Source organism: Erpetoichthys calabaricus, chromosome 3, assembly GCF_900747795.2.
Source record: "Erpetoichthys calabaricus chromosome 3, fErpCal1.3, whole genome shotgun sequence".
In the NCBI taxonomy this organism is placed as follows: Eukaryota; Metazoa; Chordata; class Cladistia; order Polypteriformes; family Polypteridae; genus Erpetoichthys; species Erpetoichthys calabaricus.
This window is the reverse complement of record NC_041396.2, coordinates 221,678,642-221,698,982: the sequence shown is the minus strand read 5'-3', so window position 1 is coordinate 221,698,982 and position 20,341 is coordinate 221,678,642. Positions and strand designations below refer to the sequence as shown.

General features: G+C 38.1%; 1 protein-coding gene across 1 annotated transcript in view; it reads right to left on the bottom strand.

Moving 5' to 3' along the window:
- klhl32 (kelch-like family member 32) overlaps positions 1-17,753 on the bottom strand; it is a 369,033-nt gene extending 351,280 nt beyond the window's left edge. The window contains exon 1 of the mRNA XM_028797833.2: positions 17,500-17,753. The gene's annotated coding sequence lies outside the window, so the exon portion shown is untranslated. The remainder of the gene's footprint in view (positions 1-17,499) is intronic.
- Between the last annotated feature and the right edge of the window lie 2,588 nt (positions 17,754-20,341).

Below are 20,341 nucleotides of genomic sequence, written 5' to 3'. Positions count from 1 at the left end.
CCAAGGGCCTGAAGTAAAACAATTGGGTTAAAACCTTAATAATAAACCCAAAACTACTAACAAAACTCATAGTCAAAAACAGAGAACACGGATCTGATTGCCTGAAAAGAATTTATATTATCGTACGCAAAGTTTGAATTTGCAAACTACCCACAGACTTGCACACTGATAGCAGGCTGCTGCCATCTTATATAGGAAGGGAGCAATAACACAAAACATCACGTGAGTGACATTACTGGCAACGGGCATAATAACGATAAAGCCACAGCCAGGGGAAAACACACAAAATGGAAGCTTGAAATTGTCATATTAATAACAACAAATTACTGACCAAGTCATATTGTATAAATAAATAAATGTATGCCAAAATCTTAACAATCATGGCAGATGTTGCCTGAACTGTGTCCTAGGAGCTCAGGGGTGGTTGCAGTAATCATGGCAGCTCTATACTGCTATATATAATATGCCTGTCCTTCCATTTGTCAAACCTTCTTTTACAAGAAAGTCCTGCATAGCTGGTGCCTAAACTGGCCGTCCATTGCACTCGCACACACATCTAAAATCGCTAATAATTAGTTACTTTAAATTTCGTGTTTCGCTAAAATGTATGTCTTTTCAATGTCCTAGAAAACCAAAAGGATTGAGAAAAAAAACTAGACACAGAGGAATTTAATAAATGCTATGAGATGACCAAGCCAGGATTTGAACCCAGGCTAATTGATCTTTGAGGCACCATAGCCAACCACTCTGAAACAACCTCCATAAACATACTGTTCACAGAAATCTGCAAGCTCTGCAAGAGTCAACAGTAAAACTGAAAAATGAAAAGGAGACGTTGCCTTCAGCTATGCCAGCTGTACATGACAGAAGAGCTTATAATACATTGTCGTTTGGCTCAGAAAGACGGATTTATTTGTTTCACTTGTAATTCCCTTTCAGACAAAGGAGCAGATTAGACAAGAAAAAAACTACAATCTCCAAAAAAGGTAGAGCTTTAACATTAGGAAAACACACAAAGCAAAACCATTAAACCTAGGGAAACTTAAAAAGCACCAGTTTCTGTTAACAATAAACCCATTAAGATAACACATTTCATCACAAGTCACATTTGGTTTACATCCTAATAGTACATCCTGCATAAAGAGCAGCCAGGACAGTATGTATAGTAGTTCTTCATTATGCTGGTCAGAAATAATTGGAAACAGACAATGAATATATGGGTGCATGAATTGTTATACAAAGAAGCAAGTAAAATACATTTTTCAACAACAGATTCCTCAGAAATAGAGGCAATGTAGAGAGAACACAATCTTAGAATAATTCGTCATTCTGTTCAAAGATGGACAAGCGTAAGCTGCAATGTGATGTGGAAGAACTCAGAACTCTTGAGAGACAGATACAATATTTCAAGGAATAGAAAGTTCATATGTAGGAAGAGACTTTCTCAGTATCTGAGAGCAGTCTGCTAATTTAACTCCATGTCATGCCATTCTTACTCCTGGACAAGTGAGCTTTACATGCACTCCTTCTCGAGACCACAGCTATGACAAAATCCGAAAACTTCAGCAACATAAGCAGGGACCCCAGCCCAAGTCTTCTCTGCTTTCTCTAGCAGTCACCACACATAACCATTTCAACTCTTTCCACTCCCATAGTGTGCCTGCAGACGGTGGTGATGTAGTTGTTATTGGAGACTTGTTCATGCAGCAGCTTTTATTTATCAAATTGCAAAACCTTTTTGTCTTGTTTTCCTGGTGTACAAATTCAAGATATTGAAAGAAAAGCCCTGACAGTCCTCAAGAAGCACAAAAAACAGGACTATTGAGACAACATTACCACATGCTGGCATTAATGATATTCAGTATCAACAGTCAGAACTCCTGAAGGTGGACTTCACATTCTTTATTCAGGTCACAAAGAAGAGGACCATCATTTCTGGACTGCTGCACATGCTCAGACAATACAAATGACGTTTTCACTGAAATCTGGCTTTGGACACCTGGATTAAAGCCGTCAGCAAAAGACTGATTTTTTGGGAAAAATGCACTTATTTAATGTACTCTACTAATACTTGTAGTTGCATTCTGTTATTGCTATTACTTTTAAATGTATCACCCATTGGTATAAAACTATTTAATAAATAAAAATGTAATAACTTACCACTGGAAAGTAAAAATGTGAATTGCTCCAACTTTCATATTGCTCAGTCACTAAACACACTTGAGTGTTACCACATGTATACATTGTCTAAGTTGTTGTTATTTATTTCTAATTTGTTTTTCTTTTCTAGTAACTTTTTCTTTGAGATCTTGTAAAGCACTTGGAGCTGCATCCTATGTATTGTCACACGTGCGATTAGGAGGAAGCTGAGCGGACCAAGTGGAGGTAATTACCCGCCAGGCCAGGGGGTGGCAGGGTGCGCTAAACCTACTTCTGTTGTCTCTGCAGGCCAGATACAGGAAAACTCTGATTTAACATCAACAACGTCACTTCTGTTTCCGGCGCCAAGACTGACGTCAATTTCCGGTTTCGGTGCCAAGACTGATGTCACTTCCAGTTCAGGTGCCAAGAACAACATCCCTTCCGGTTCCGGCACCAACAACAACGTCTCTTCCGGTTCTGGGCTCAGAAGACATCACTTCTGGTGTTAGCTTTTAAAGCCGCTATCATTTCACAACTCGAGTCAGTTCAGTTTTGGTACTCAACCAGAGCACTCATTTGCTAATTTCAATACTCTTTTGTAGCCAAGGACAATATACGGGTGGCTGCCCCAATCCTTTTTTTGTGTGTTGAGACTGATTGTTTCACAGTATAAACATGTGCAATACAAATAAATGTTGTTATAATTTCATTAAACAAGACTGATGAAATATTGATGAAATGAATTTAACATAACAGGAAGGGGAGTCAAGCTAAAGTTAAAAAATGGGATTTATTAGAAAATGGAACGAACGTTAACAAAACTGATAATATCATTTCTCAGTATAGTCATCACCCTTCTCAATGCACTTGCGCCACCTGCCTGGAAGTGCCTGGATTCCAGTAGAATAAAACGTTTTGTCTCATCCTCACAACCACTCGTGCACCCAAGTTATTGTCGAACACTACATGCCAATGGGGTAATACAGTCACTAGTGCAAGTTACTGTGTCTTGATGGAGACCAATGTGAAGCCTACTATTTGATCCAAGCACTGGGGACTACTGCCTCAAGGAGTCTTTTTGCTGCAAGACAATGCCAATCCACACACTGCTAAGAATACTAAGGCTTGTCTGGAGAAACTGAAGTTTGAAGTATTGACACATTCTCCTTATTCGTCAGATTTGGCACCATGTGATTTCCACCTTTTTGGACCGCTAAAAAACATCTGGGTGGTCATCAATTCAAGATGAAGATGAAGACGTGAAGAAAGCGGTGCACGAGGGGATGCGAGGACAAAATAAAAAACTTTTATTCTGCTGGAATCCACGCAGGTGGCAAAAATGCATTGAGAAGGGTGGAGACTACATTGAGAAATGACATTCTCAGTTTTGTTAAGGTTTGTTCCATTTTCTAATAAATCACATTTTCTAACTTTAGCTTGACTCCCCCTTGTATGTATCTAATATCCTAGTAAACTCTTAGATAATAGTAGGCACTGTGGAATGGTAGCACAGTGCTGAAGCTTCACAAATTACATACCTGGATTCAAATGCTAGCCCTGTCACTGTCCATTCACCCCACGTCCTTAAATGTGCACATTTGACTATAAATTGGCCCTGAGTGAATCTGTCCAGTGATGGTCGTTAGGTGCTTGATAGGCTCTCTTTAAGTCAAGTACAGCATATGGATTAATGGAAAGTTACCAATTCAATAAGACAATTTTTTTAGTACTTTGTTTCAACTTTATGACAAGCCATGTACTGCAAAATGGAAAGTCATTATTAAATCAAAAGATGACCATCTAGCTATAACCTAATTAAAGTACATTATAAATCAGATTGAACCAGAGATAATCTAAATAAATAGTTTTTCATTTTTCTTTTTCTGAAGGGCAGTTGAAGTTCATTCATCTAAATAAGCCATATCCGTTTTGCATCAAGGCAGAGTGCCTGAACTGCTAAGTCAAGATACAGCATTTCTGTAGTCCAGCAGCCGAAGATATTCATGAAGTCTACCTCCTTAGGTCTGTTACTAAAATATCCCTGTAAAGAGTTGTTTTAGCACATTTTTTATTTCATTGACAATTTCTAGAGCCTCATTTATTAGTCACTACTTGGACTTCTGTAATTCTCTGAACACAAGTCTTTAACCATTGCTACAACTACCTGAAAAATGCTCAACAATGCTAGAAACTTTGCATGGACCCCACCAACCATTAAGAACACAAGACATTTGACCAATGAGAGGAGACCGTCCTATACAGTACATTTAGTTAATTAGATACAGTAGCTCATATCTCAGCTGTCCCGGTATCTCATTCAGATACTTTACAGGACAGTATAAAGGTCATCGAGGTTTGTCTTCAGATACATCACCTTGTAGTTTGTTGTGGGTTCCTGTGACTCTTATTTGTTCAAATTAGATAGTAAATTAGGACAATTAACACTGCAAAGGGATGCAGGGTGAACTAAAAAGGGTTTTACTATATCCTATACAGGTGAACATGCACTTCCTGGCAGGATTATTATAACGAAAGGTTGGGCAAAGTATGTTGATACTTCATTCTTTCAGAACAGTACTTGAGGCTGCTACTGATGTTAGTCAAGCTATCTGTATCTTTTAGGCAAAATGACTACATACTGTACTGACACTAGTGTCTGCTAAGGGAGTTTTACAGGGTCAAACCCACCCTGAAAGTGCTGTTTTGAAAAAAAATCAGTGACACAGGAAATCCTGTAGGGTCACATTGTTAAGATCATCCAACCCTTCTGCTTGGTCTGGAGTCAGATGGGAACCTGATGGAAAGGGTTTACTTGATGTAATGGTGGGGAGAGGTGACACTGATTTGGAAGGTCTTTTACGATAACAAGGATTCCAAAGTAGTAGACTAGTTGTATTGAGGTCAGATTGAGAAAAATACATGTATAGGTAAGGCCAGTGGCATCAGTGTTTAGAAATTTGACTATGTACATGTCTCACTTCTTCTGATGGATACACTACCCTGTATATCTGTTTCTATTAATAAAGTACATTACTTTCCCTTATTTGTAACACTTCATCTGATATTATTTTTGGATCTGCTCTGTACATAAAAGTTCAATTTGTCCATATGATAACATTGCTTACAGACATTGAGTAACACTGGTGAGGCCTCATCTGGCCTACTTTGTACAGTTTTGGTCTCCACGTTACAAACAGGACATTGCAGCACTGGAAAGAGAGACTAGGCTCATTCTAGAGCTACAGGGGATGAATTATGAAGAAAGATTAAAAGAGATGAACCTTTTCAGTCTAAGCAAAAGAAGTTTAAAGGAGATGTGACTGAAGTATTTAAAATTGTGAAGAGAATTAGTATAGTGGATTGAGACTTTTATCAAGAACATGGGGACAATTAATTCATTTTGCACAAACATTAGGGAGATTTTCTTTACACAGAGAGCCATAGACATGTGATATAGATACCAAATAGTGTGGTAGACAGTAGGACTTTAGGGGCTTTCTAAACTAGACTTGATGTTTTTTTTAGAAGAATTAAGTGAATAGGACCAGGAAGCTTTGTTGGGCTGAATGGCCTGTTCTGATCTAGATTGTCCTAATCTTTTAATATTCTAATGTTTTGAGCATAAAATTTGCTAATGTACAGTATATATCTCTTCAATATCAGCTTCTGGAAATTAGTGAATCTACTATCAGATTGACTGTTAAATAATATGTTGGAATATTAGAGCATTGATCTTTAAGCAAAGGTTATATTAATGAAAGTTGCAGAATCGTATGTAGCATATCAAAATACAAAGCCACAGACTACAGTCAAAATGATAGCCAGAATATGAAAAGCAAGAATGTTAAGGAAATTAAAAAGCTCTTTCATTCCAATTTATTTAAAATTTCCCACTTATTAGTTACACTTTACAAGCAAAGAACAGTACCGAGGAGAGAACATTGCAGGTTACAGCCTTATTACAGTACTTACTTGTACTAGGTTAATACTGAGTGGTATAACCAGTCGGTGCTGTGTCACAATGCAATCACATCTATGATAGATCTCATCATAAAAACATCTATGAGATATCTATTAGATCATATTTTCAATCTAATATATCATATTTCTTTTAATATACTGCTAGATAAAAACATAGCTATTGTGAACACAAGGGGGCGCTCCAGCTTCCCAAACCCAACACAACAGACACAGGGCACAAGTTAAAAGAAACAAAGAGCCATTTTATTGCTTCAAACACTTCCTAACACTTCCCACTACCACAGCCACAAGTACAAAAACAGCACAGCACACAGTTATTCTTCCTTCTTTCTCCATGTCTCTTGGTTTTTGCCTCCTCCTCCACTCTTCCCAGCAAGCTTTGTCAACCTTCCACTTGACTCTGGCTCAACTCTGTGAGGCCGGCAATTCCCCTTATTTTGGCCAACCCGAAAATGTCTCTGCTCTTCCACCCATGAGGTCTCTAAGCACTTCCAGGTAAGACGGAAACCCCATGCCATACGGCTCTTTAGTCTTTGCAGCGCCCCCTGACGGCACCCACAGTGCCCAAAAGGGCTGAGGTAAAGAACTCCTAGTCCATGATGCCCTGTGAGAGTCTGGGGCACCGCTGCAACCCACAGGAGCCACTATCTAGTGTTCTGGGGTGAGGCAGTGCCCTAAAGAAGCTGCCTTCACCCCATCCTTCCTTCTCTTGGGCATCCAGGCCAGGTTGGGCTGCCGGCTGTCCCTTACACTATGTATTAAAATATTACTGAAATATATTTTCTAAAATGCATTAGACAGTATATTATTCTTTGTATTATATTAGAAAATATTTTTAAACTTGGAAAATATATTGCAATATACAAAAATGGCAATAACTTACATATTTTATAATATATTTAGTATACTGAAAGATATTGTAATATATTTACTCTTGAAGTATATTTCAAAATATATTAATATACATAGAAATATATTTTATATACATATATATATATATATATATATTAAATATATTTATACATTTAAGAGGTAAGAAATAAATCAAGAAAGCTAAGTATAAAAGGCACATATAAAATCTAAAGCTAGAGTTGAAATGATATATTCCTTAATCATGTATATTAATTTCACCCTCTTACTTCAGCCACTGTATTCTGCTTTCAGAGATTTTTCTACAGGATATTATCCTCAAACCACAACACATTTGCAGCATTGTTATTTACATGGGGAATTAGCTAGAGTCCTTGAATATGCGGTTGTAGCTGGGGTAAGATCAGGTTTTGAATTCTAAATGACGCAGGATCAGCACTGTGTTTAATGTCGTTACACTAGGCTCTTGTTTCCTAAAAACCCCATGCTAAAGCATGTTCACAAAATGGATGCATGAAATATTTTTAGAATTATTTGTCAGTAAATAAACATAAATTAGTCCTGTTTGACACAATATATAAAACATTTTTTAATTATCGATAATGGACTGACAACTCCTTAATGTCCTGATGTCTACAGCAAATAGTTTAAGGAATATTAAATGCTCTTAGCATAATCTTTCCATGCCACATAGCATTTTTCTCTTTACTTTAATATAACTGACAAAAAGGGGTGCCTTGAAGACATGCTCATTCTTTAATCAAATGCACAACCTGTCTTCCATATGTCCTGTGAAAAGAGGGCTACTCTCATTTCTGCCTAAAAATTATACAGAGTCTTCAGTTCATTGATATAGCTGAATCTTAGTATCAAACTGATTTAAATATGAGAAATGAAGGAAAAGAAAAGAAGTCATTCCTAAATTTTCATTAGGTTTGGCTTACCCCACGATTATATAGTAGCTTTTTTTGCCTAGTGTTCAGTGAGGCAGCCAAACGACTTTACAAATGAAAGATTGAGCACTCCACTAAGCATTTTCAGACTTGATGATGAAGTACAGATTGATTTGCTTTTAATTTAAAATTTATATTGAAGCAAATTCATAATCTCTACTAAGTTAAAACAAGATATTTAAATGAACAGAATCAAGAATAATTCACAGTCTGATAAAAAAAAATAATAACTTTATCTTTTCATTTACCAGTTTCCTAAAACCACTTTCCTCAGTATTCCAGTGCAGTGGGGAGCCAGATCCTGTTCTGCAACACATCAGGTGTAAAGCAGGAATGAGCCCTGGACAGTGTGACAGGCCATCACAGAGAAACAGACACATAAACCACAAGTCTGTATCGAACCTGCTGTCCCTTTTAATTTGATACATTGGTTTGTAAACCTTATCATTAAGAACAAAACTGTCTAAACAACATTATCGAAGTAAGTAGTAAAGTGCCTCTCTCAATGCACTTCATCAAAAACAAGCCAGACAGGAAGGAAGACAGCAGCTATCCTCTGTTTTTAAAATTTCATTTATTGCCATCATCTGCAGATTCAGGTTCTCAAAGGTCAAAAACAATAGATTTAAGAACTCTTTCATCCCAAGAGCTATAAGCATTTTGAATTCTTGTAGTTGTAGGGATGTTGCTGAATTGTGAATTATTACTATGTACTGCTAGAGTTATCTCTAGAAACCTTTTTTGTTTGTACTGATTATAACAATGGCTGTCATATGTTGACTCTTGGCTTATTTTCTTGTGTCTGTGTCACAATGTATTATGTTTTGTTTTTTCCTGCTTTATACAAATTTCCCTGTGAGATAACAGAAAGTCTACCACTGCATCAGCTCTTTTAATACTTAAATATTTTATAATTAACTGATGACATCAGTCATTATTGTCCTGTTGTCAATGTGGAACAGATGCTAACATACTAAATCCAAACGAAAACTGATATTTTTCATGCCATATTTCCCTGCGACTGACGCTTGCAGTCATGCTGCTGGGATAAGCTCAGAGGTGCTCTACCAGAATTTTCTCCACTAAGTCAACACTAGGGGCGGCACGGTGAAGCAGTGGGTAGCGCTGCTGCCTCGCAGTTAGGAGACCCGGGTTCGCTTCCCGGGTCCTCCCTGTGTGGAGTGTGCATGTTCTCCCCATGTCTGCGTGGGTTTCCTCCGGGTACTCCGGTTTCCTCCCACAGGCCAAAGACATGCAGGTTAAATGCATTGGTGGTTCTAAATTGTCCCTAGTGTGTGCTTGGTGTGCGTGTGTGTGTGCGCCCTGCGGTGGGCTGGTGCCCTGCCCAGGGTTTGTTTCCTGCCTTGCGCCCTGTGTTGGTTGGGATTGGCTCCAGCAGACCCCCATGACCCTGTAGTTAGGATATAGTGGGTTGGATAATGGATGGATGGATGGATGGATGGAAGTCAACACTAATAACAATGGGCATGTGTCAATGTGGACATTTCTCAAGATATTTTGGCTTTCCATCGATTTTCCAAAGATGTCCCCATTAGGTTAACTGGTGACTCTAAATTAGCTTTATAGGAGTGAGTGTGGAAGAGTGTGTAAGTGCATCCTGCAATTTCCCAAGGCCACAGCTAAGGTCGGTTGTTTCTTTTACCGCAATTTGCCAGGCTACGCTCTAATCCTCATAACCCTAAATGGGGTCAAGTGGGTTTAATCATGGATGAATAGATGGAATGAATGGATATTTTTTGATTCACAAGAATGATTCATTCAAAAACAACATTCACGAACTGCTCAGCTCAACCCTCTCAAGCCTACTGACAGCACAATGTTAGTTTTGTTTTACTGTTTTTAATGGTGAGAATTCATATCAGTTTGATCTATAATTATGCACTTGATTTGAAGGACCAGCCTCAAGGGTTTTAAAAGTTAAGCTCTGGCTCACTGTAAACTAACTAAAAATAATGTCAATTAATTGCTGCATACTATGCCACATTGTACTGGAGTAAACATTTTCTAACGTATACCAGATATTTTCATTAGGTTTCTAAACCTAATGCTGCCTTTGAGACTTGGATTCTTTAAAAAGAGAGCACACATGAATTGTTTAATACAACTAAGCAGCCAATCTGTGATAAAATAGAAAACTTGTAAATATACCTCTGATGGTATAATCTGATGTGACTCAGAGCAAACAAAGTCATTTTCTTAGCAAAAGCAGGTAAAACAAAATGTAATTAGGGCTTCACAACCTTTGTGAACTGATGAAAATGAGAACCAAGCAGAGCATTGTAAGAGGCGGACTGAGGAAGCACACAGCACCATACAATGACCCCTGACAAGAATACTACAGGTAGACGGCACCGTACATCCAGCTATATACTCATTAAGAGTGTCATTTATATGTCAGAAAGCATCATATACATGCTAAAATATTGGATACTAAGTGGGTATAAGAATAGCATGCAATATAATTATAATAATAATACATTTTATTTATATAGCACCTTTCACGATGATCTCAACACAGTTAATAGAATTTTTTTCTTTAGAAATTTTACATGTATCTTTGTAAATCAACAGGTTTATTTCAATTGATTAATTTTTCTAAAATTGTTTGAGTGGTCATACAAAAAAAATCATCACTATTTATAACCCCATCCATTTCTGAACCAGTTCTTTCCAGATGGCCTATTCTGACAGAAATGATATAGATAAAAGATAAGATAAGATAAAAGGCAAGATAAAAGTTCATCTCAAGTCACACTGGGCTAACTAAGCCTGATCAAACTGTCTTTGGACAACAGGAGGACTAAAAATGCAAATTCCACAAGGAAGACACTCCAATCAGGATTTAAACTAAGGTTCAACCACACTGAGGCAACAACTCTACCTACAGTGTCCTTATGCCCCCACAACCGCACCTGTTAGTTTAATTTATCTATATATATATAAATTCTTTTCGCGTTTGAAACGGAAATTACGTATGACCGCGCAATATGAAAATTACGTATGAAACAGAAATTACGTATGACCACGCGATATGGAAATTACGTATGACCACAGAACATATTTTAATACAGGAACTAATCACTTCTTTTATGGGCGCCATTTTTATATCGTCTTTACGAATTGTTATTATTTGTGTGAGAGTTATTTTACTGATATTGAAAAGAAGTAAACACAAACATGCCGATCTATCCCATAGAAGTGCACCCCGCGTCGTCCTCTCCCAGCCCTTCTGTCTGGTCTACAGCACTGAGCCATCCGCAGCCAGGCGCTTTCTGACAGGGAAGTTTTATTTATTTGTCCATGTGACTGTCGCGGAAACTGCCAAATTGTAACTTTTTTTTAGTTGGCAGTACTTGATAGTACAAGAGATGAGGAAAACAGCTTTGCGTCTTTCTACTTTTTAATTGCGGCAGCTATAAACAATGTGCATAAGAACAAAGTGGACGCTGGGAGGCGTGGAATGTCGGGCTGCTCAGCGGGGTCGAGAGCTTCGCAGTTTCGGGCAGCGTCCTCTCTTCTCGCACTGTTTGTGACACTTCAAGTGCCCAGTCGGCTCCTGGGAGATTGGAAATCTTTGTGAATGAGTGTAATCACTGCCATCGAAGCAGGACTCTGTTTGTAAATTACCCTGCACTACTACTTACTGCCCCTTAAGGTGAGTTCGGGTCACTAAAAGCCCGCAACATTCAAGGTTCCTTTTGTGATGAATTATTTTAAGAAGTAAATCACAGGCACGTAGTGCAAGGTTGTCAGGCAGAAATTTGGATGATCACATAGAAAATGTAATTTCTATACCTCAGCGGTCATGTAGCGCCTTTCACAAGGGATCTACTACTGAGAGATGATCCAAATACATTTTAGCTACTGTTAGTACTACTTACCTGTTATGTTATAGTGCCTTTAAAATGTAGTTTACCCCAAACCACTCCAGTAGTGCTCAATGTATCTTTACTTCTTAAATGTTAATGTTAAGACTACATTTTATTTTTTTCCCTTGCACTCAGTGAGTGAAGCCACTGGGTAATAAACTAGTTTAATATATATATATATATATATATATATATATATATATACACACACATGTACATGTGTACACCAATTATACACAACATTAAAACCACTGAGAGGTGAAGTAATAACATTGATTATTTTGTTACAATGGCACCTGTCAAGGGGTGGGATATATTAGACAGTAAGTGAAGAGTCAGTTCTTAGAGATTTGCTGGAAGCATTAAAAGTAGACAAGGTTAAGAATCTGAGTGACTTTAACAATGGTCAAATTGTGATGGCTAGATGACTGGATCACAGCATCTTCAAAATGGCAGGTGTTGTGGGGTGTTCTCGGTATTTAGTGGTTAGTACCAACCAAAAGTGGTCCATGGAAGGACAACCAGTGAACCGGCGACAAGGTTATGGGTGCTTAAGGTGCACTGATGCCTGTAGGGAGAAAAGGCCAGCCTATCTAGTCTGATCTCACAGAAGAGCTACAGTAGCACAAATTAGCTGAATAACATAATGCTTACCATGAGAAAAAGGTGTCAGAACACAGTACGTCACAGCTTACTGTGTAGGTGGCTACGTAGTCACAGAGCAGTAAGAGTGCCAATGCTGACCCCTGTCTACCATCAAAAGTGCCTGCAATGAGCATGTGAGTGTTAGAATTGTACCATGGAACAATGGAAGAAGATGGTCTGGTCTGATGAATCATATTTTCTTTTAGATAATGTGGATGGCTGGGTGTATGTGTGTCACTACCTGGGAAAGAGATGGCTGCATGATATACTATTGGAAGAAGGCAAGTAGGCAGATGCAGTGTGATGATTCGGTCAATGTTTTTCATTCATCTGGATGTTACTTAAACACATACCACCTACCTATAAATTGTTGAAGACTAGGTACACCCCTTAATGGCAACGATATTCCCTGATGGCAGTGGATTCCTTCACACTGCAAAAATTGTTCAGGAATGGTTTGAGGAACATGACAAAGAGTTCAAGGTGTTGACTTGGCTTCCAAATTCTCTAGATCACACTCCGATTGAACATCTGTGGAATTGTAAGTCTGGTACATGGAGGCCCCACCTCATTATTTACAGGACTTAAAGGAACTGCTTCATGCCAGATACCACAGAATACTTTCAGAAGTCCTGTGGAGTCCATGCTTTAATGGGTCAGAACTGTTTTGGGGGCATGAGGAGGACCTGTGCAATATTAGGCAGGTGGTTTTAATGTTGTGGCTGAGTTTGGTATTTTTCTGAACTAGATATAGTGAGAATGGTGTGGCATAACTAGATGCAGGGATGTGGCTACCATGGCTTAAGCCCCTGTCCCTTTACTCTCCTTGGTCCAATACCCTTAACCCTGTTAAATGTATACCTATTTTTATATTAACAAGGAAATTAAAAAACAGTAATACACACCATGTGCTGTTAAAGCTAAATAGGCTAAAATATGGTCTAAGATAATTATTGCTAGTAATGCTACAAAAAATGTATAATAAATATTTGTGTGTTGGTCCTGTTGGTTTATACAGTATTATGTTATGACATGTAAGGAAACTGTGATTTCTGGGCACAGGCCGCACACATTCACTTTGCTTATAATACTTGATTTGCTACTTGGCTTGTTACAGTTATCAGGTGCTCCCCCATTCCATAAAGTATTAGAGATTTATAGAGTAACTGTTGCCAGTATCGGCAACATCCACTGAACAAAATTTTTCCAAACTCAATTTAATAAAGTCCAAATTCAGCAATCTAGGTGGACAAGAAGACCTCTTTGATCTTCTGAGACAGATACCACTATTAACAGTGATGAGGTCATCACACTCAATCAAAAAACATGGGATTTGAAAGGAAGATTTTGCTATAAAACCCAAAAGCTAGAAAGCAAAAGGGTATTATTATATTTCTGTTTTTATTGCAAGTTCTTAATTAACTAGTGTATATTATGTATACACTCGCATTTAAAAGTTTAGAATAACTCAGAAATATTCAATTTTTGACAGAAATTCATAGTTTTTTAGCATACTTAATTGTACTGTCAAGTTCAACGATCCTTTGATCATTCGACGGCATTAAACGCGATCCCCATCCCAGGCTTGCGAGATGCACTAGCAATGTTTTGTTATAGTTTTCTGTCAAGGTATCATTACATTTATTTAAGAATTTTGCAAATTGCTATCTCAGCTTCAAATGACTGTTTATTATTCACATATCACTGCAAAGCCCCATTTTCAGCAGCCTTCGCTCCAATGACCTAATTGTATATTTTCTTATCTCAACCTGAATTAATAATGTTCAGATGCTAATTGGTTATTATGCAGATTAACGTCACACCCATAGAAACCTTAATAATTGCATTAGCAATGTTGAAAATTGTTACTCTGTTTAATTAAAAAAATACATGATCTTCCCTAGAGTTTCAATGTACTTGCATTCCTAAAGTTCAAATCGGGGTTAAAAAATGGCCAAAATGAGGCAGTTGTTATTTTACGAAGGTTGTTCCATGTGAGAGGATTTCATACAAAGGTGTCTATTACTGCATTAAGAGAAGAGAGTCGTGAACTGAATCTAACCAGGACAGAATAGAAAAATGTAAGGCCTGGATGCAAAACTGCATAAGGGGATAAGTACATCAGAGTCTGTAGTTTGAGAAACAAATGCTGTACAGGTCCTCAGTTGGCTGCTTCCTTAAATACACACCAAATGCCAGTGTCATCTGCAACAGAAAAAAAGATGACTCCAGAACAGTAGCTTAAGAAGCAGTGTTTCAAAGTAAAAGCTATACTGAAACTTGCAAATAAAAAGAAACGTTTCAAATTAGTAAGAGAAAAAAAAATAAAAAAAGGACACTGGATAACTGGAAAAGGGTATTATGGCTAGCAGCCGAAAGTCATCTTTTTTCTTTTGCATATGAGACTGGTAGTCGGCATGTACTATTTAAGGAAGCAGCCAAGTGAGGAAGCCTATGAGGTGTTTGTTTCTCAAACTACAGACTCTGATGTCCTTATCCTCTTGTGCAGTTGTGCACCTTGGCCTTCCCCTTCTTTTTCTGTGTTTATTATATCCAGTTTACCTTCTTCTGTCAAGATAACAGTGGGCACCTTTGTATGAAATCATCATTGTTAGGCAATCCATCCATCCATCCATTTTCCAACCCGCTGAATCCGAACACAGGGTCACACAATAGAAGAGGTGTTTATATGAGAAAGCTGTTTCGTTTTGACCATTTTAGTCCCAGAATTGAACTTTAGGAATGTTGGCATCTTGCAACCAAAGAAAAGATCATTTATTTGCTTTATTGCACAGAATAACAGGTTTCATCTGTCCTAACACAATTACAAAGAATTTTCTAATAACCAATTAGAATTTAAATTTGATGAATTAAGGATGAACTAAGAGAGTTTACCATTAGGACACTGGAGTAATAGCTGCTGAAAATGTGACTTTGCAGGTATTTGTAATTAATAATTTGTAAATCAGTCATTTGAAACTGCAATAGCCATATGCAACATTAATAATGTCTTAGCTGTATTTTCAACAAAAACACACAAAAAAATTATTTTCAACACTAGTGTAAGATACCAGATGATCAGTTCAAGTAGTTTCCTCAATATCTGACCCACGTTAGACACGTTTATGGAGGTACACAATCTGTGCTATGTTGTTAACTCTTGCTTTAAAGGTTCATTTGGCATTTCATGTAATTAAATGAGAATTCTTTTACTTGCCATTTCATTTTGTTAAGATATGTTAATCAGGAAAATGAAGTATATGTGCAGTAGAAGCAGTGTAATGTCTTTTTCAATAATCTGACATCATAATCAGGTTTCACTGTGATTTTTTTTTTTTTTTGTGATTTTGGGAATGTTTAATACCCCCAAGGTTACAGCCAAATATCCAGTGAAACTGAAAACTACAGAAATAAAAGTGGGCACTAATTTGAATCCCAAATAAAAGTGTAACCAATTTTGTCCCACAAAGTGCCCTCTTTCCATGTTTGTGCCACTGCCCACCAAAATGTTTGTGCACTTTGTAGACTAGAGGGTTAAAAAATAAATCAAATATTAACACTTTGTAGACTAGAGGGTCAAAAAATAAATCAAATATGAAATGTGTTTAATTATATATGGCTTCAGCATGTAACTAGTGGTAAGACCTTCATCATGGACCTAGTAAACACTCAGAAAACAACAAACGGTGAATATTTCAATTCTTTGAAAACATGATTAGATCAACTACTTTGATAGATAGATAGATAGATAGATAGATAGATAGATAGATAGATAGATAGATAGATAGATAGATAGATAGATAGATAGATAGATAGATAGATAGATAGATAGATACTAGTAAGGAATATTGGGTCTATGTCACGTTTGCACGTTCTCCCCATGTCCTAGCTTTTCTCAAGTTCAGTTGTCTTGTATACCAAAGACGTTCTTGTTAGGTTAATTGAAAATCGTGAAATGACTCGAGATGAGTAAAAGTCTCTGTGTGACTGTGATGATTTGTCGAATCATTTTGATAGGTTCCGGTCCTCTCGACCCTTAAATAGATTAAGCCGGTCTATAAACGGAAAAACTGCTCAGTCTACATTTATATGTGGTGTATCGATGCTTGGACCATAAAGAGGCACAATATTTGTGATACGAACACCAGCTACAGGTCCACTTCAAATGCACCAGTTCAGTCGCCACCCGTCTACAGCGCTTTACAAAACACACCCCGTGACCCTGTGTTAGAATATAGCGGGTTGGAAAATGACTGACTGACTAACAGGGTACAAGCCGTTTTGCACTTAGTTTAAATTGCTAACGATTCATGAGTCACAGTAATCCATACTGATTACTTCGCTTAAACCAGGCTACATCACATTCATGCTTCGTTTAGCCCTTTAACGTCCTGTTTTATTAACTCCTTTCTGGATGTTGGTCATACCAGACCGAACTTATATATATATAATTTAGTTCATATTTTCTAACGCTTTAAATATCCTCTTGTATAATGCAAAGTAAATCGCTCTGTGTGTAATGTTGATAGCACAAAGGTCTGAGATGTTCGTGGTTTTAAACTAGACACACTTAACATTCCTTATGCGTAAAAGTGTAACCAGTGTTCCTATAGTTTCTTATTCTGTACGAGTGATCCGTCTCATTCGCTCACCAGTGTGAGAAAGGTGAGTCAGAAAATTGCAGAACCCCGGTACCATCCACTTGCCTGAACACAGCATCGAGCTCCCAACCTTTAGCTTACGTGCACTCCTGAACCCTGGGCTCCCGTGTTAAAGGTTTCCGAGCAACGGGACGATAGCAACCATGCAGCATAAACAAAATTTAAAGTGGATCAAGACAGCGGCGTAATCCTTTGCTGAGCAGTTGTGATCTAACTGGTGAAAGACTGGCGGTCCGACTCCATACGTCTCTGCCCTTGTTAGCGCCGCATCATCTTCATGTAAAAAGCAGCCCGCCTGCACCTCATCACTAACCTTGTCACATTCGTGCTGAGTATATTTCATTATACACTACATACCTCACAACGCTAGAAGTGCCGATGCCATTAAAGTCCTTCTTCTGTCCTGTCACCTGATATTCCGCATTTGGTCAGACAGTACTATTAAAATATAGGTAAAGAACAAAGTGAAAAGCAGATTTTTGCTTCTAGGTTTCTGCTCAAGCTAGCTGCTACACACGCTGTCAATAGGGTCACAAGTAAACTCCGCCTTCGACCTCAGCAAGCATCAGATTAGTGGGGAAGGCACAGCTCCACCTAACGTTTAAGCTTAAGGAGGCGTGCAAAATATCAAGCCTCAATATCTTTCCGCGTTCACGTATCACTGTGCACGCGGCAACGACCGTGCGCGCTCACGGCCTCAACGGTTGTTTGTCATCCCACAAGCTATTCCTTGAGCTCACCGCGCACATATTAGAAAATCTATCCCAACGAGTCTGCGCACTTCATTACACCAGGCGCTGTATTTAATCCACTTGGTACGTGGCTGCTTTTAAAGACATTACAAGAGTGGAAACAGAAAAGAGCAACGCCCCCACTTCCAGCTACATTTTTGCCTTTGTCTGTGGCAGCACAGTCCATTACATCATTATGCAAGTGTGCTCCAGGGTAACGTCTGCAGAGTACTGCATCTAATATATCAGAATTATTATTGGAGTTACCTGCTTTTGGCTATGATGTATTCTGATGGTTAATGACAGGATGGCCGCATTGATTCTGCTATGTATAACTGTAAATTAAGGTAGTGTTTTAAAATCCAGAGCGGTATTAAAATGTAAAATTTTCAACAGGTCCATTATCTATCTATCTATCTATCTATCTATCTATCTATCTATCTATCTATCTATCTATCTATCTATCTATTATATAGTGTCTTATCTATCTATCTATCTATCTATCTATCTATCTATCTATCTATCTATCTACAGTGGTGTGAAAAACTATTTGCCCCCTTCCTGATTTCTTATTCTTTTGCATGTTTGTCACACAAAATGTTTCTGATCATCAAACACATTTAACCATTAGTTAAATATAACACAAGTAAACACAAAATGCAGTTTTTAAATGATGGTTTTTATTATTTAGGAGAAAAAAAATCCAAACCTACATGGCCCCTGTGTGAAAAAGTAATTGCCCCCTTGTTAAAAAATAACCTAACTGTGGTGTATCACACCTGAGTTCAATTTCTGTAGCCACCCCCAGGCCTGATTACTGCCACACCTGTTTCAATCAAGAAATCACTTAAATAGGAGCTGCCTGACACAGAGAAGTAGACCAAAAGCACCTCAAAAGCTAGACATCATGCCAAGATCCAAAGAAATTCAGGAACAAATGAGAACAGAAGTAATTGAGATCTATCAGTCTGGTAAAGGTTATAAAGCCATTTCTAAAGCTTTGGGACTCCAGAGAACCACAGTGAGAGCCATTATCCACAAATGGCAAAAACATGGAACAGTGGTGAACCTTCCCAGGAGTGGCCGGCCGACCCAAATTACCCCAAGAGCGCAGAGACGACTCATCCGAGAGGTCACAAAAGACCCCAGGACAACGTCTAAAGAACTGCAGGCCTCACTTGCCTCAATTAAGGTCAGTGTTCACGACTCCACCATAAGAAAGAGACTGGGCAAAAAACGGCCTGCATGGCAGATTTCCAAGACGCAAACCACTGTTAAGCAAAAAGAACATTAGGGCTCGTCTCAATTTTGCTAAGAAACATCTCAATGATTGCCAAGACTTTTGGGAAAATACCTCATGGACTGATGAGACAAAAGTTGAACTTTTTGGAAGGCAAATGTCCTGTTACATCTGGCGTAAAAGGAACACAGCATTTCAGAAAAAGAACATCATACCAACAGTAAAATATGGTGGTGGTAGTGTGATGGTCTGGGGTTGTTTTGCTGCTTCAGGACCTGGAAGGCTTGCTGTGATAGATGGAACCATGAATTCTACTGTCTACCAAAAAATCCTGAAGGAGAATGTCCGGCCATCTGTTCGTCAAATCAAGCTGAAGTGATCTTGGGTGCTGCAACAGGACAATGACCCAAAACACACCAGCAAATCCACCTCTGAATGGCTGAAGAAAAACAAACTGAAGACTTTGGAGTGGCCTAGTCAAAGTCCTGACCTGAATCCAATTGAGATGCTATGGCATGACCTTAAAAAGGCGGTTCATGCTAGAAAACCCTCAAATAAAGCTGAATTACAACAATTTTGCAAAGATGAGTGGGCCAAAATTCCTCCAGAGTGCTGTAAAAGACTCATTGCAAGTTATTGCAAACGCTTGATTGCAGTTGTTGCTGCTAAGGGTGGCCCAACCAGTTATTAGGTTCAGGGGGCAATTACTTTTTCACACAGGGCCATGTAGGTTTGGATTTTTTTTTCTCCCTAAATAATAAAAACCACCATTTACAAACTGCATTTTGTGCTTACTTGTGTTATATTTGACTAATGGTTAAATGTGTTTGATGATCAGAAACATTTTGTGTGACAAACATGCAAAAGAATAAGAAATCAGGAAGGGGGCAAACAGTTTTTCACACCACTGTATCTATCTACTTACAACAGATTCAGAAAGTATTCAGACCTCCTCATTTTTTTTTACATTTTGTTATGTTGCAGCCTTATGATAAAATCATTTAAAATTAAAAAGTCTCCACATTAAACAACACTCAGTACCCCAGAATGACAAAGCAAAGGCACAGTTTTACAAATTTCAGCAAATTCATGAAAAATATGAAAATTGAGATATAACATTGACACAAGTATTCAGACTTTTGGCTGTGACACTTGAAATCTGTCTCATTGTTGAGATGTTGCTACACCTTGTTTCAAGTCCACCTGTGGTCTATGCAATTGATTGGGT